The sequence below is a fragment of the Triticum dicoccoides genome, chromosome 2A (genome assembly GCF_002162155.2).
Source record: "Triticum dicoccoides isolate Atlit2015 ecotype Zavitan chromosome 2A, WEW_v2.0, whole genome shotgun sequence".
Taxonomy (NCBI): Eukaryota; Viridiplantae; Streptophyta; class Magnoliopsida; order Poales; family Poaceae; genus Triticum; species Triticum dicoccoides.
This window is the reverse complement of record NC_041382.1, coordinates 201,372,461-201,385,483: the sequence shown is the minus strand read 5'-3', so window position 1 is coordinate 201,385,483 and position 13,023 is coordinate 201,372,461. Positions and strand designations below refer to the sequence as shown.

Here is a 13,023-nt window from a genome sequence, read left to right as displayed (position 1 = left end):
AAAAATTGTGAATAGTGTTCTGGCAAACATACCCCTTGGTCTCTATCAGTTCTGGTCCTTTCAGACGTCATCATGCGAATGTTCTCGCAATCGTAGTATGCACATAAATCAGTCCCCGACACCTGCTTCAGGGTCTTTATGAGAAAATAATTCAATCAGATAATAATTAATCAAGCATGATAATGGTATTGAAACTAGAATTAAAGAGATGGTAGCTAGCTAGTATTAGCTACTTAATTAACTAGATAATTTCCCCGCACGTTGCTGCGGGACATCCGTGTACAACTTTCTGTAAATATTTGTTTTGCCATGGAAAATCATATCATCAATGTCTGAAATTTACTTATTTCTAGTCAGTTTTCATGTGGACTTAAATCCTAAGTACCTCTTTAATAGATGAACTCAACTAACATCAACAGAGATAGACTATGTATAAATGAAAATGACCAAATGATGGGTACCAAACAAAAAGGCGTTGACCAACAATGGAATATGTGTTCATATTTGACATTTCCAAGTGTATTAAGTATGTTCATTCACATCAATTTTACATTTGGATAATGGAAGACATTACACGCGTACATTCTTGATAGATGAACATGATGTTAGCTGATCAGTTTATATTTCAAGAGGACAGTCATAGAAAGTAAGGAACAATGAGAGGCATGACAAATAGTTAAACTCTAAATGGGTAGATCTAAATCCCAATGCAATTTGTATCTAGGATATCGTCAGAGTTGGGTTTCAATTGAAGCTTTAAGTCCTTTGTTACAACACTGACCATAAAAATTGACCAATGCAACCAAAGGAAGCAATGCTCAAATAGTATAATGTGTAACATCGTAGGAGAAGGATGATAATCTACCAACAAAAGTAGTAGAGGCCAGAGTTGTATAGAAGAACTACTTATAAAGAAAATCCCAATTAGTTCCTGATAAGAAAACTGTAGTAGAGTATGACATTTTAGGAAAATTGTACACGTAAAAAGATATAGGGAGCTGATGCCCCAATGGCATTGCTAAGACAATTATGGTCCAAAATTCCAAAGCTTGTATCAATAAGCATAGCAAAGAAATGTGACCGTATTCACTTATATCTATTCAATGTCAGAAATCAAGAGGACATTATCCAAAATATTTTGCTACCAGTTCAAGATTCCAAAAAAACACCTAGAATAAGCTAACGCAAAGAAACCTTCCATCGGACATCTTTTTAGTGTTAATTAGTAGGCAGCGTTGCCCACACTACATGGGCATTACACCATTCTATACTACATAGGAAGTAGAGTAACTCATATATGCTTGCCGTGATATAGTTGCGAGTACGCCGTATAGCTCCTAGCACTTATCTGGCTAGATATCTCTACTATTAAAGGAGGATCGAACGTCGTGATGGTTCAACCTCGATCGATGGTTCGACCTCACCTTCGCTACCTCCACCTCGTTTGACCCTCCTCCCCTCGTTGGATTCCCACGCAGAGAAAAGTTAAGGAGAAAAACTCCCGAAAAAGTAGGAGAAGAAAAACTCTGACGGCCTCCACTTCTCCCACGACCTGCCAGTCTCATATCCCATCTCCTCATCTCTCCCTCTTTCCTGCGACCAACCCTGCACCCTCCCTCCGATCAAACTCCTATGTCGTCCCCGCTATCGTCGGTTCTCCCTCTCTCCCTGATTGTTCCCAATCGATCTTTGAGCCACCACGATTCCCAAATCCATCTCCTTGCTCCCCACCCTACCCATGGCGCCGTCGATGCCAACGGGCTACTACAAGTGCGGTCCAACCTAATCCCCAACCCTGTCGTACGCACCTGCCACTTCGGCCCTACCACCAGAGACGAACACCCAAGTTCGTTGCGACGCCGGAGGGTGAGGAGGCGCAGCACGAAGGCGGGAAGGAGAGGGAGACGCGGCCCAATCTCAAGCCGAACCTGCTCCTCTCTGACAGCGGCTTGGGCTTCGTCCTCTGATAATTCTCCAAGACGGCCATGCCCCACCCATCCACGAGGTATGCTTGCAACCTATAACTCCATCTTTGGATAGATTTGACTTGTACTACCCTTGTTGCCCTGACTCTCCTTGCTCCTAGCATGGTATTTTCAGCCTTCAACTTCTTTGTTCCTATTTGTTTATTTATTTAGATGTGTCTTGGTTTCTTACTGGTACAGTAGTGATTGGCTTGATAAGTAAATCAATACATATAATCTTGATCATTGGTGCAAAGCAACTGTTACTGTATTGTGGTGTTGTACAAACGGTTCTATTATTGAGTTTAACTGTTGAAGTTTATGCCAAGTAGGTTCTGCTTGTTCTGATGTTTAATTGGTAACTGACATAGTTATGACTTCTTCCAGTTAATTCCATACACTTCAAACATTTGGAACTGGAGTATTCTCTTGCTTAGTATTTTTGACATTGATATGATGTTACCTTTTTACGAAGATGAGAGTGAGATAGATGTTGATACTGCAGCTCAAACAGCTCAAGTTTCAATCAATCCTGGTCTGCTGATATGGAGAGTGCAAGACCTGGTCTTTGGTTCCTGGAACAAGTGATTTTATTGCCTTATAATTATTTCCATCTCATTTCCCAATACGGATGATCAGGTATTGAAGTTAAATCGTGTCTTAAAGTAGCTTCGGTTACTCTGTACGTATCGAAGTTCTTCAGTTACATTAAGATCCAAATTACAGATTTTACAGGTTATTAGGAGGTATCCCAATGGATAGGACGCCCGCGGGTGGCTGTCGGCTTGAGCTGGTGCGGTACCATCACGAATATCGTGATGGGTGGACGGGGAGGAAGGGTGGAAGCTAGGGCGACATTGGGAAAAAACACGGTGAGCGAGGTGGTGGCATTGTACCGTGACACGGCCATATTTTTTCCGTTCTGCGTGGTGACTCATAGCTATTGGAGCAGGGCCATCGGCAGACAAGCAATAAATGGTTCTTGAGCAGCACACAAGCAAGAAATGGTGCTTGAGGTTGTAGGGCCGAGCAGGTATACACGAGCTGTACGCATCTCATTTTCTTCGTCAGGTTCTAAATGATCCCTCGAGTTTGCATCCATTTGTATTTACGTTACGAAATCATATATTCATGGTTTATCTCCCTTTTAAGGGTCTAGCTAAACTAAAGTGAATACCATTATGTAACCAATTTTGTAAATTGAGTTTGAGCTTGAACAAAGAAAAGTTTACCAAATAACACATAATGGGACTTATATTTCGGGAGATATTGGAGTACCACCCTCAGCTTCTCAAGGATTACATGAACGGCTTTGAAAAAAATGAGCTTTCTATATGCCAGGTTTCTGTGACATGCTTGTAAACTTTTTTCTCTTTTATTTTGTTTATGTAGCAACATTCACAACTTCTGCCATTGGTTCTTGATTTTTTTGCTATGAAGTGATGTTGACAATTTCTAGAGGCAATTCGCTGACTTAGAAGATGATATTGCAAAGAGCAAGGCAGTCAACATGAAGCATGTTTATCTCGCAAGGTAACTTACATTATCACATTGCTCCTGATTGTGATCAGTTACATCTATATATCAGGTTCACAATGACTTGTGCCGCCATACGTACCTTGTGCTAAAATTGATTAGAGGTAGCAAAATGCATTAGTTAATAGGCTTTTCCACAAAGCAATCTCGTGATATTTCAAAGGTTTCTTCTGTATAATATGAATTATTGTCTTGCTTCACGGATTTTGAAAACTGATGATTTTGATGTAGGTCTGCTACTTGCAGGACTACAAGATCTGAAAAATTAAATACAAGCAGGACTCAACAGTTCACTCTACTATGATTCCTCCAACAAATTATCTTCCTTATTCCTCCCAAGTTCCTCAAAGGATTCCGATAGGTGTTTATTAGCATTCTGTCACATACTGACCTGGTATTATTTTTCCCATTTAACTTCAAACAGCATCAGTCGAACTATTTCGCCTTTGTCACTCTCGCAGCAAGACCAGATAGAGTGGCTTTCTCAGCGACATCAATGCAAAATGCAAGTATCACCGATGGACGCATTGGATGAATAGGGCTAAGGGAATTGAAGTTATACCGCTCTTGCATGCAACAACACCTGCAGGGGACACGTAAACACTCCAGGCACGCAAGGTCACATCGGAGGATGGCATGCTATCCTCCGACTATTACGATTCCACCATTCAGCAGCATGGCCAGGGCGGGTGGATACAACATGGTTGCTGTGGCCGCAAGGATGTACTACGACAAGGGTCGGGCAAGCTTGCAGGGTCGAGCATGAGAAGGGAGCACGAGAACGGCTACAGTTCCTGTTCCAGGCAGAGGTTCAGGGTGCAGGGCCACATGGTAAAATTTATCCCTTTTTCTAAATTTTTATAATAGATAGAAAACAGCTGCTATCTTGTACATATGGCGACACTTCATTTTCTCTGTTCTACTGTCTAAATCTACTGATGCTCCTAATTATGTTAATAGATAGTTTTGTCAGTGTGGATGTAGGAGTACCTACGTTTCAGATAAAGTTGTAGGTTGTAGAGTTTCCTTATCTGGATTCTGCCATGTAATTTACTTGTTTTATTTTATTTTATTTTATTTTCCAGTTGTAGCCAACCGCATATAATCTTGCAATTCCCTTTTAATAATGTTGAAATTAAGACATATTTTTTGTCACATAAATAATTTTGCGTATCAGTAACTGAGTTTGTTGAATCTTTGTGTCATATCACTAAGCTTAATCTCAATTAAACAATCTTGTTGAACTAATAAATGGCTACATTGTATTTTCTTATATTTGACTACATTGTATTTTCTTATACTTGATGTAAATGATGCAATGAAATACTATTAAAAGGTAAATAATGGAGTGTTTTTCTTACGCTCGAAAGGGATGCAATAGGAAAAAAATATTCATGATTTGAGTAACGATAACGGAAAGAAGCGGAACTGGGTTAGCATCATTGACGATAAATCTACCAGTCGACCCATTTGAAAAAAGAGGGCTAGCTAGCGAGGAAAATTCCCCATCTTTTTATATGGTTAACTATGTCTATAGTATTCTACCTATCAGTATTGGTCACAATGAGAGACTTGGACTTGATGATGGACTTTTATGTTCATGATAACAACTGATTTGTTTATATATTTATAGCATATAAGCTGAAGTCTTGCGTGACAAATACACGACATTTGTTTCTTGCTTACTTGCATATCCTGATGCATTGATGATGTATGCTTGTGCTTAAGTTGTGTTTATTGGCCACTGTCATCTTGTAGTGGTGCATTGATGATAGACATATAAACACACAAGTAGCTCTCGACACATGACATGTTTTTATGATATTGTTCTATTTCAATGGTACAAATCTACATTTTGGTTCCTTATTCTAAACAAACGTGATCTGATTCAAGGTTTCTCCTTTTGTCATTGGATTAAGAAGATAAACTCTTATACCAGCTTATATGCAACTTCTTCTTACTATTCTCTATTTGTGTTGTTGGATATGGCAATCACTTTTTCCTTAGATTATGCAGCTGCCTATCTAAAACCATTAACTGTGATCTAGCTTTTGAGGTTCTTGTGTAACATAGTAAAAATTACAGTTTTGCTAAGTCTCAGTCGACTGAGACTTCGTTATGTCTCAATCGATGCTATATTACTTTGATCTTGCATGGAGATTCGTACAAAAAATTATTTTCAGTTTTCTTCTTTTTTCTTCTTATATACTATATCACTTGATTAAGACTTGGGTAAGTCTGAGTCGACTGAGACCTAGGCGCACCCAAAAAATTACCATTTAGACAAAGTAAAAGGTACTTCTTTATTATTTTTTATCCTAGTTATAGAATTTGTCTCTAATTCTCTTTCCGTCATTTCCACATCTGGTGTTTTGTTGTGTCTCAATGTTGATTTTACAAGTCATCTATTGTATATGCTGATGCTTTTGTTTCTAAGATGTATTCTCAACTGATATTCATATCTTGTTTGCCTCTATGCAATGAGAAGGATGAAAATATGATTATATTCTAAAATTGATATCATGCAGCCTAACCAATATATGGCCTCTTGTGAACTTCCATTCTCTCGGTTGTGCGCTACTACATCCGGTCGCTCTGAGACAAAGGAGACGATGGTGGCCAAAGAAACATCATCCCCAACTCAGAGCTCCAAATCTGGTGTCTCGACATGGAAAGATTCGGACCTTGAGGATTGGAGTTTGAACGAGATGCATTTGGTGTGAGAGAAAGATGTCTCACATGCTCTGTTGACAAGGAGGAGTGGGTTGGCGCTGTGTCAGCACATGATACTATACAAGCTATCATTTGCGGTTTTTCCTTCCAGGTTATCAGTGTTATTTAGTACAATGAAGATCTTAATTTTTACTATATTTTTTGTATTTTTGTCCTGATACACCATTTAGGTTGCGATAGTGGTAGAAAGACACTTAACTTGTCCTTAACCCGATGGCGAAGGAGATGTCCCATGGGGAGGAAAAGGAGTGGATGCTTGGTTGTTGTGGAAAAGGGAAACAGGGAGAATGGCGTCGATATTCAGCGAGAATAAACCGAATGCTTGACATTTGTGTTCATACAAAGAACAATCATTTCAATAATGTCTCTAGCATATCTATATTGGCCCGTGGCAACGCACGGGCATTCAACTAGTAGGAGTAGGAAAGGGGAGTCCTACTCCTACTAGGAGGAGGACTCCTCCTCCTGGCGTGCCCTGCAAGGGCCGGCCGGCCTCCCCCCTTGCTCCTTTATATACGGGGGAAGGGGGCACCCTAGAACACACAAGTTGATTGTTCCAAGCCGTGTGCAGTGCCCCCTTCCACCATAATCCACCTCAATCATATCATAGCGGTGCTTAGGCAAAGCCCTACGTCGGTAGCAACATCATCATCGTCATCACGCCGTCGTGCTAACGAAACTCTCCCGTGAAGCTCTGCTGGATCGGAGCTCGTGGGACGTCATCGAGCTGAACGTGTGCTGAACTCGGAGGTGCCGTGCGTTCGGTACTTGGATCGGTCAGAACGCGAAGATGTACGACTAAATCAACTGCGTTCTCATAACGCTTCCGCTTGCAGTCTACGAGGGTACGTAGACGATACTCTCCCCTCTTGTTGCTGTGCATCACCATGATCTTGCGTGTGCGTAGGAATTTTTCTGAAATTACTGTGTTCCCCAACAGTGGCATCCGAGCAGGTTTATGCGTAGATGTTATATGCACGAGTAGAACACAAGTGAGTTGTGGGCGATACAAGTCATACTGCTTACCAACATGTCATACTTTGGTTCGGCGATATTGTTGGATGAAGCGGCCCGGGTCGACATTACGTGTAAGCTTACGCGAGACTGGTTCTACCGATGTGCTTCGCACACAGGTGGCTGGCGGGTGTCAGTTTCTCCAACTTTAGTTGAACTGAGTGTGACTACGCCCGGTCCTTGTTGAAGGTTAAAACATCACTAACTTGAGGAAATATCGTTGTGGTTTTGATGCATAGGTAAGAACGGTTCTTGCTCAACCCGTAGCAGCCACGTAAAACTTGCAACAACAAAGTAGAGGACATCTAACTTGTTTTTGCGGGGCATGTTGTGATGTGATATGGTCAAGGCATGATGCTAAATTTTATTGTATGAGATGATCATGTTTTGTAACATAGTTATCGGCAACTGGCAGGAGCCATATGGTTGTCGCTTTATTGTATGAAATTCAATCACCATGTAATTGCTTTACTTTATCTCTAAGCGGTAGCGATAGTCGTGGAGGCAATAGTTGGCGTGACGACAACGATGCTTCGATGGAGATCAAGGTGTCAAGCCGGTGACGATGGTGATCATGACGGTGCTTTGGAGATGGAGATCACATGCACAAGATGATGATGGCCATATCATATCACTTATATTGATTGCATGTGATGTTTATCCTTTATGCATCTTATTCTGCTTGATTGACGGTAGCACTATAAGATGATCTCTCACTAAATTTCAAGGTACAAGTGTTCTCCCTGAGTATGCACCGTTGGCAAAGTTCTTCGTGCCGAGACACCACGTGATGATCGGGTGTGATAAGCTTTTCATTCACATACAACGGGTGCAAGCCAGTTTTGCATACGCAGAAATACTCGGGTTAAACTTGACGAGCCTAGCATATGCAGATATGGCCTCAGAACACTGAGACTGAAAGGTCGAGCATGGATCATATAGTAGATATGATCAACATAGTGATGTTCGCCATTGAAAACTACTCCATTTCACGTGATGATCGGTCATGGTTTAGTTGATATAGATCACGTGATCACTTAGATGATTAGAGGGATGTCTATCTAAGTGGGAATTCTTAAATATGATTAATTGAACTTTAATTTATCATGAACTTAGTACCTGATAGTATTTTGCTTGTCTATGCTGTTGTAGATAGATGGCCCGTGCTGTTGTTCCTTTGAATTTTTAATGCGTTCCTTGAGAAAGCAAAGTTGAAAGATGATGGTAGAAATTACACAGACTGGGCCGTAACTTGAGGATTATTCTCATTGCTACACAGAAGAATTACGTCCTGGAAGCATCGCTAGGTGCCAAACCCGCTGCAGGAGCAACGCCAGATGTTATGAACATCTGGCAGAGCAAAGCTGATGACTACTCGATAGTTCAGTGTGCCATGCTTTACGGCTTAGAACCGGGACTTCAACGATGTTTTGAACGTCATGGAGCATATGAGATGTTCCACGAGTTGAAGTTAATATTTCAAGCAAATGCCCATATTGAGAGATATGAAGTCTCCAATAAGTTCTATAGCTACAAGATGGAGGAGAATGGTTCTGTCAGTGAACATATACTCAGAATGTCTGGGTACCATAACCACTTGACTCAACTAGGAGTTAATCTTCTCGTTTATAGTGTCATTGACAGAGTTCTTCAATCACTGCCACCAAGCTACAAGAGCTTCGTGATGAACTATAATATGCAAGGGATGGATAAGACGATTCCCGAGCTCTTCGCAATGCTAAAAGTTGCAGAGGTAGAAATCAAGAAGGAGCATCAAGTGTTGATGTTCAACAAGACCACCAGTGTAACGCCCCGGATACAACTTTCCATATTTGTAACTCCGACTCTTGCCTTTTCTGGAGATGCGATATGTTTTTCCTTTGTGGTTTGGTTTTGTCTTCATTTTGTATTTTGTTCATGTCATGCATTTCATATCATGTCATCATGTGCATCTCATTTGCATACGTGTTCGTCTCATGCATCCGAGCATTTTCCCCGTTGTCCGTTTTGCAATCCGACACTCCCACGTCCTTCGGCGCCCCTTTTGTCTCTTTTCGTGTGCAGGTGTTAAACATTCTCGGAATGGACTGAGATTAGCCAAGCGTCCCTGGTACACCACCGGTAGACCACCTGTCAAGTTTCGTGCCATTTGGAGTCTGTTTGATACCCCAACGGTTAACCAGGGAAAAGTAAAGGCCTCGTGTGTGTTGCAGCCCAACACCCCTCTAAAGTGGACAATAACCCTTCCAAACCCCCTCCATCCTCTCGGCCATTCGATCACAATTGCGTGGCCGAAAACCGCACTCCATTTGGACACTCCTACCTCCTCCTACCTATAAATATGTGTCTCCCTCCAAAATTCGCGGTCTAACCCTAGTCTTCCTCCCCCACTGCGCATCCAGACGCGTCCGCGCCGCGCGGGACATGTCCACCGCCGCTGCCACATCGCTCTAGCCAATCAAGGCACGCCATGTCAGCGCCGCGGCCTCGCTCCTCCACTCCTGCGCCGCCACGTCGCCAACCGCTGCTCCCTCCACCGCGTGATCCCGCGGCGCCTAGATCCGTCCCGCCCGGCCCGAGTCCCGCGCCGCTCCTCGTGCTCGATCCCGAGCTGGGTCAGGGGAGCACCTCGCTGCCCATGCCTTCAGTGCCGCCGCCTGGCCTCCCGCCGACGATCATCACCACCGGTTGGCCTCCCGCCTGTGAGCATCACCACCGCCTCGCCAGGATCCGCCGCCGCCCTGCGAAGCTCCGGTGAACTCCGTCCCCGTCGGATTCGGATTCCATGTCACCAGATCCGCCCGTTCCCACCTTGCTCCCTCCTCCTCCTCGTGTCCCTTCCGACCGGCACCAGCACCGCCCTGCCATGGCCTCCTCCCCTGCTCGAGCGGAAGGAGGACGAGCACCTGCTCGCGCCTGCCTCCTTCATTGCATGGGATGCCAGCCTCCGTGTGGGCCGAGCCCAGCTCCGGTGGCCCGTCTGCTCAGTGTCGGCCTGCCTCCCCTCTGAGTTGGGCCGAAGCCCAAGGTGAGCCTCTCCTATTCCCTGCCCTGTGCGACGAATAGATATCCAACGCTCACTTTTCGGTCCTGAATTTTCACTAAGTCCTCAGATCCTCATAATATATGCCTTTGTTCATCATGTCATAACTTGTTGCATACTGCTCCGTTTCATGGGCATGATATATCAAAATGTTCATCATGATGTGCTCTTCATTTTGTTCCATTGTGACCTGCTTGTTTGAGTCCATCTTGATGCCCAAATCATTGATGCAAGAGTGCTATAAATTGTTAGGTGCTGTTACTTAGCAGATTATGAGCTTTTGTCATTTTGCCATATTTGTTGTGTGCATCATGTGGGCATGAGTCCTACATGTATTTTGATCTATGCCATGCCATCTTTGCAGGGGTGTATGCCATGTATTTTTGTGATCAATGTGGTGACTAGCACATGCATGTAAAGTAGCTCTCGTGATATTGCTGATTGCAGAGACTTAGAATTTCACAAAGTCTTTGCTCTGCTGTTATTTTTATGCCATGTATTCATGTTGCTACAGAGTGATCCATGCTTGTTTTGAGTATCTTCAGTAAGGATGATTTTGACATATGGTTGTGCTCTATCCATCCATGCCCCTGTTTGCATTAATGGAGTGCCCTAGCATGTCTATACTTTTGCTATAAAATGTTCCTAGCAGATTGTTTACGTGTTAATCAATTTTGCCAAGGTTGTTGTAGTTGATCCAAGCATGCTTTAAACTTGTTCTTGCTTTGGTTAGCTTCATGATCATGTCTTCTTGCTGGTAGTATGCTTAGTTTGTCATGCAATGCCTTGTGTTGAGTGAATCGAGCTCGCAAAGAGGCCTTCATAATTCTGTTTTTGCCATGTCCAATTTTCTGCTAAGTCTGAATCTGTTAACGTAACTTGCTATGTTTACATGGGTGCCATCGTATCTTCTGATCCTTTTTGGCTTATGGTCAGTAAGGAACTTTTGTTATATGCTTTGAGTAGATTCATGCCATGCCATGCCTTGTATTTCTATGATATGTTCCTGTAGCATGTTGTTATCTTGCTCTAAACATTGCTTCCTGATGTTAATTCCTGGCATGTTCTTATTATCACTAAGTGTGTGAAGCTGATATCTTTTGCACTTTTGCCATGCTTGTTTGAACCCGTTCTAGTGTGTTTTAGCCATAGATCAGTGTTCATTTTTTGTCAAGCATATTGAGTAGATCATTCTTTGTTGCTATGTTGGAGTGTAGTAGCTTAGTTTCTTATTGCATTCTAGATGGCATCATGCTGTTAATCCGAGAATGGTGTCATTCGTGTTTTGCTTGCCATTTGCAAACCGTGCATCCGATTCCAGTGATCTTTATATCGATTTCGACCGAAATCAACTCATCTTTCCAGTGGCACACTTGGTTTACCAAGTTGATGCATGGTTCAATCTTTTCCTTCCAGAGCACGCATATGCATTGCATATCACATCTCGTATATCATGCCATGTTTTGCATCATGTTGCTTGCGCATTGCACCGTGATTGATTGTTGGTCCTTTGCTTGTGTTCTTGCCTTGGGTAGAGCCGGGAGACAATTACATGATTGAGGAACCCGTTGAGTACGCGTAAGAGGATCAGGCTTTCGTCAACTGGGAGAACTTTGCAGGCAAGATGATCGTACCCTCGAAATCACTTCTATCTTTGCTTGCTAGTTGCTCGCTCTTTTGCTATGCCGCAATACCTACCACTTGCTATATCATGCCTCCCGTATTGCCATGTCAAACCTCTAACCCACCTTGTCCTAGCAAACCGTTGTATGGCTATGTTACCGCTTTGCTTAGCCCATCTTATAGCGTTGCTAGTTGCAGGTGAAGATGGAGTTTGTTCCATGTTGGAACATGGATATCGTTGGGATATCATTATTATGTCTTGTTTACTTTAATGCACCTATATACTTGGTAAAGGGTGGAAGGCTCGGCCTTATGCCTGGTGTTTTGTTCCACTCTTGCCTCCCTAGTTTCCATCATACCGGTGTTATGTTCCTTGATTTTGCGTTCCTTACGCGGTTGGGTTATAATGGGAACCCCTTGACAGTTCGCCTTGAATAAAACTCCTCCAGCAAGGCCCAACCTTGGTTTTACCATTTGCCACCTAAGCCTTTTTCCCTTGGGTTCCGCGGACTCAAGGGTCATCTTTATTTTTAAACCCCCGGGCCAGTGCTCCTTTGAGTGTTGGTCCAAACCAGAGCCACTTGCAGCGTCACCTCGGGGAAACTTGAGGGTTGGTTTTAGTTGTACGTAGTGTTCATCCGGTGTGCCCTCAGAACGAGATATGTGCATCTCCTATCGGGATTTGTCGGCACATCGGGCGGCTTTGCTGGTCTTCTTTTACCATTGTCGAAATGTCTTGTAACCGGGATTCCGAGTCTGATCGGGTCGTCCTGGGAGAAGGAATATCCTTCGTTGACCATGAGAGCTTGTGATGGGCAAAGTTGGGACACCCCTGCAGGGTTTTGAACTTTCGAAAGCCGTGCCCGCGGTTATGGGTAGATGGGAATTTGTTAATATCCGGTTGTAGAGAACTTGAAACTTAACTTAATTAAAATGAATCAACCGCGTGTGTAGCTGTGATGGTCTCTTTTCGACGGAGTGCGGGAAGAGAACACGGTCTCGTGTTATGCTTGAACGTAAGTAGTTTTAGGATCACTTCTTGATCTGTATAGCTTCTCGACCGTGCTTTGCTTCTCTTCTCGCTCTCATTTGCGTAAGTTAGCCACCATA

At 43.1% G+C, this 13,023-nt stretch overlaps 1 long non-coding RNA gene across 8 annotated transcripts; it reads left to right on the top strand.

Moving 5' to 3' along the window:
- The first annotated feature begins 1,532 nt into the window (after window positions 1-1,532).
- Window positions 1,533-6,592, top strand: LOC119354192. Of its 8 annotated transcripts, none has more exons than XR_005170710.1 (6): window positions 1,533-2,005; window positions 2,470-2,603; window positions 2,691-2,836; window positions 2,917-3,497; window positions 3,732-4,331; window positions 6,029-6,592. It is a non-coding gene; the product is annotated as an uncharacterized LOC119354192 (long non-coding RNA). The 8 variants fall into 8 exon arrangements; XR_005170715.1 differs by having other exon boundaries at window positions 2,470-2,836; window positions 2,917-2,997; window positions 3,405-3,497; XR_005170713.1 differs by having other exon boundaries at window positions 2,470-2,836; window positions 2,917-2,997; window positions 3,357-3,497.
- The last annotated feature ends 6,431 nt before the right edge of the window (window positions 6,593-13,023 follow it).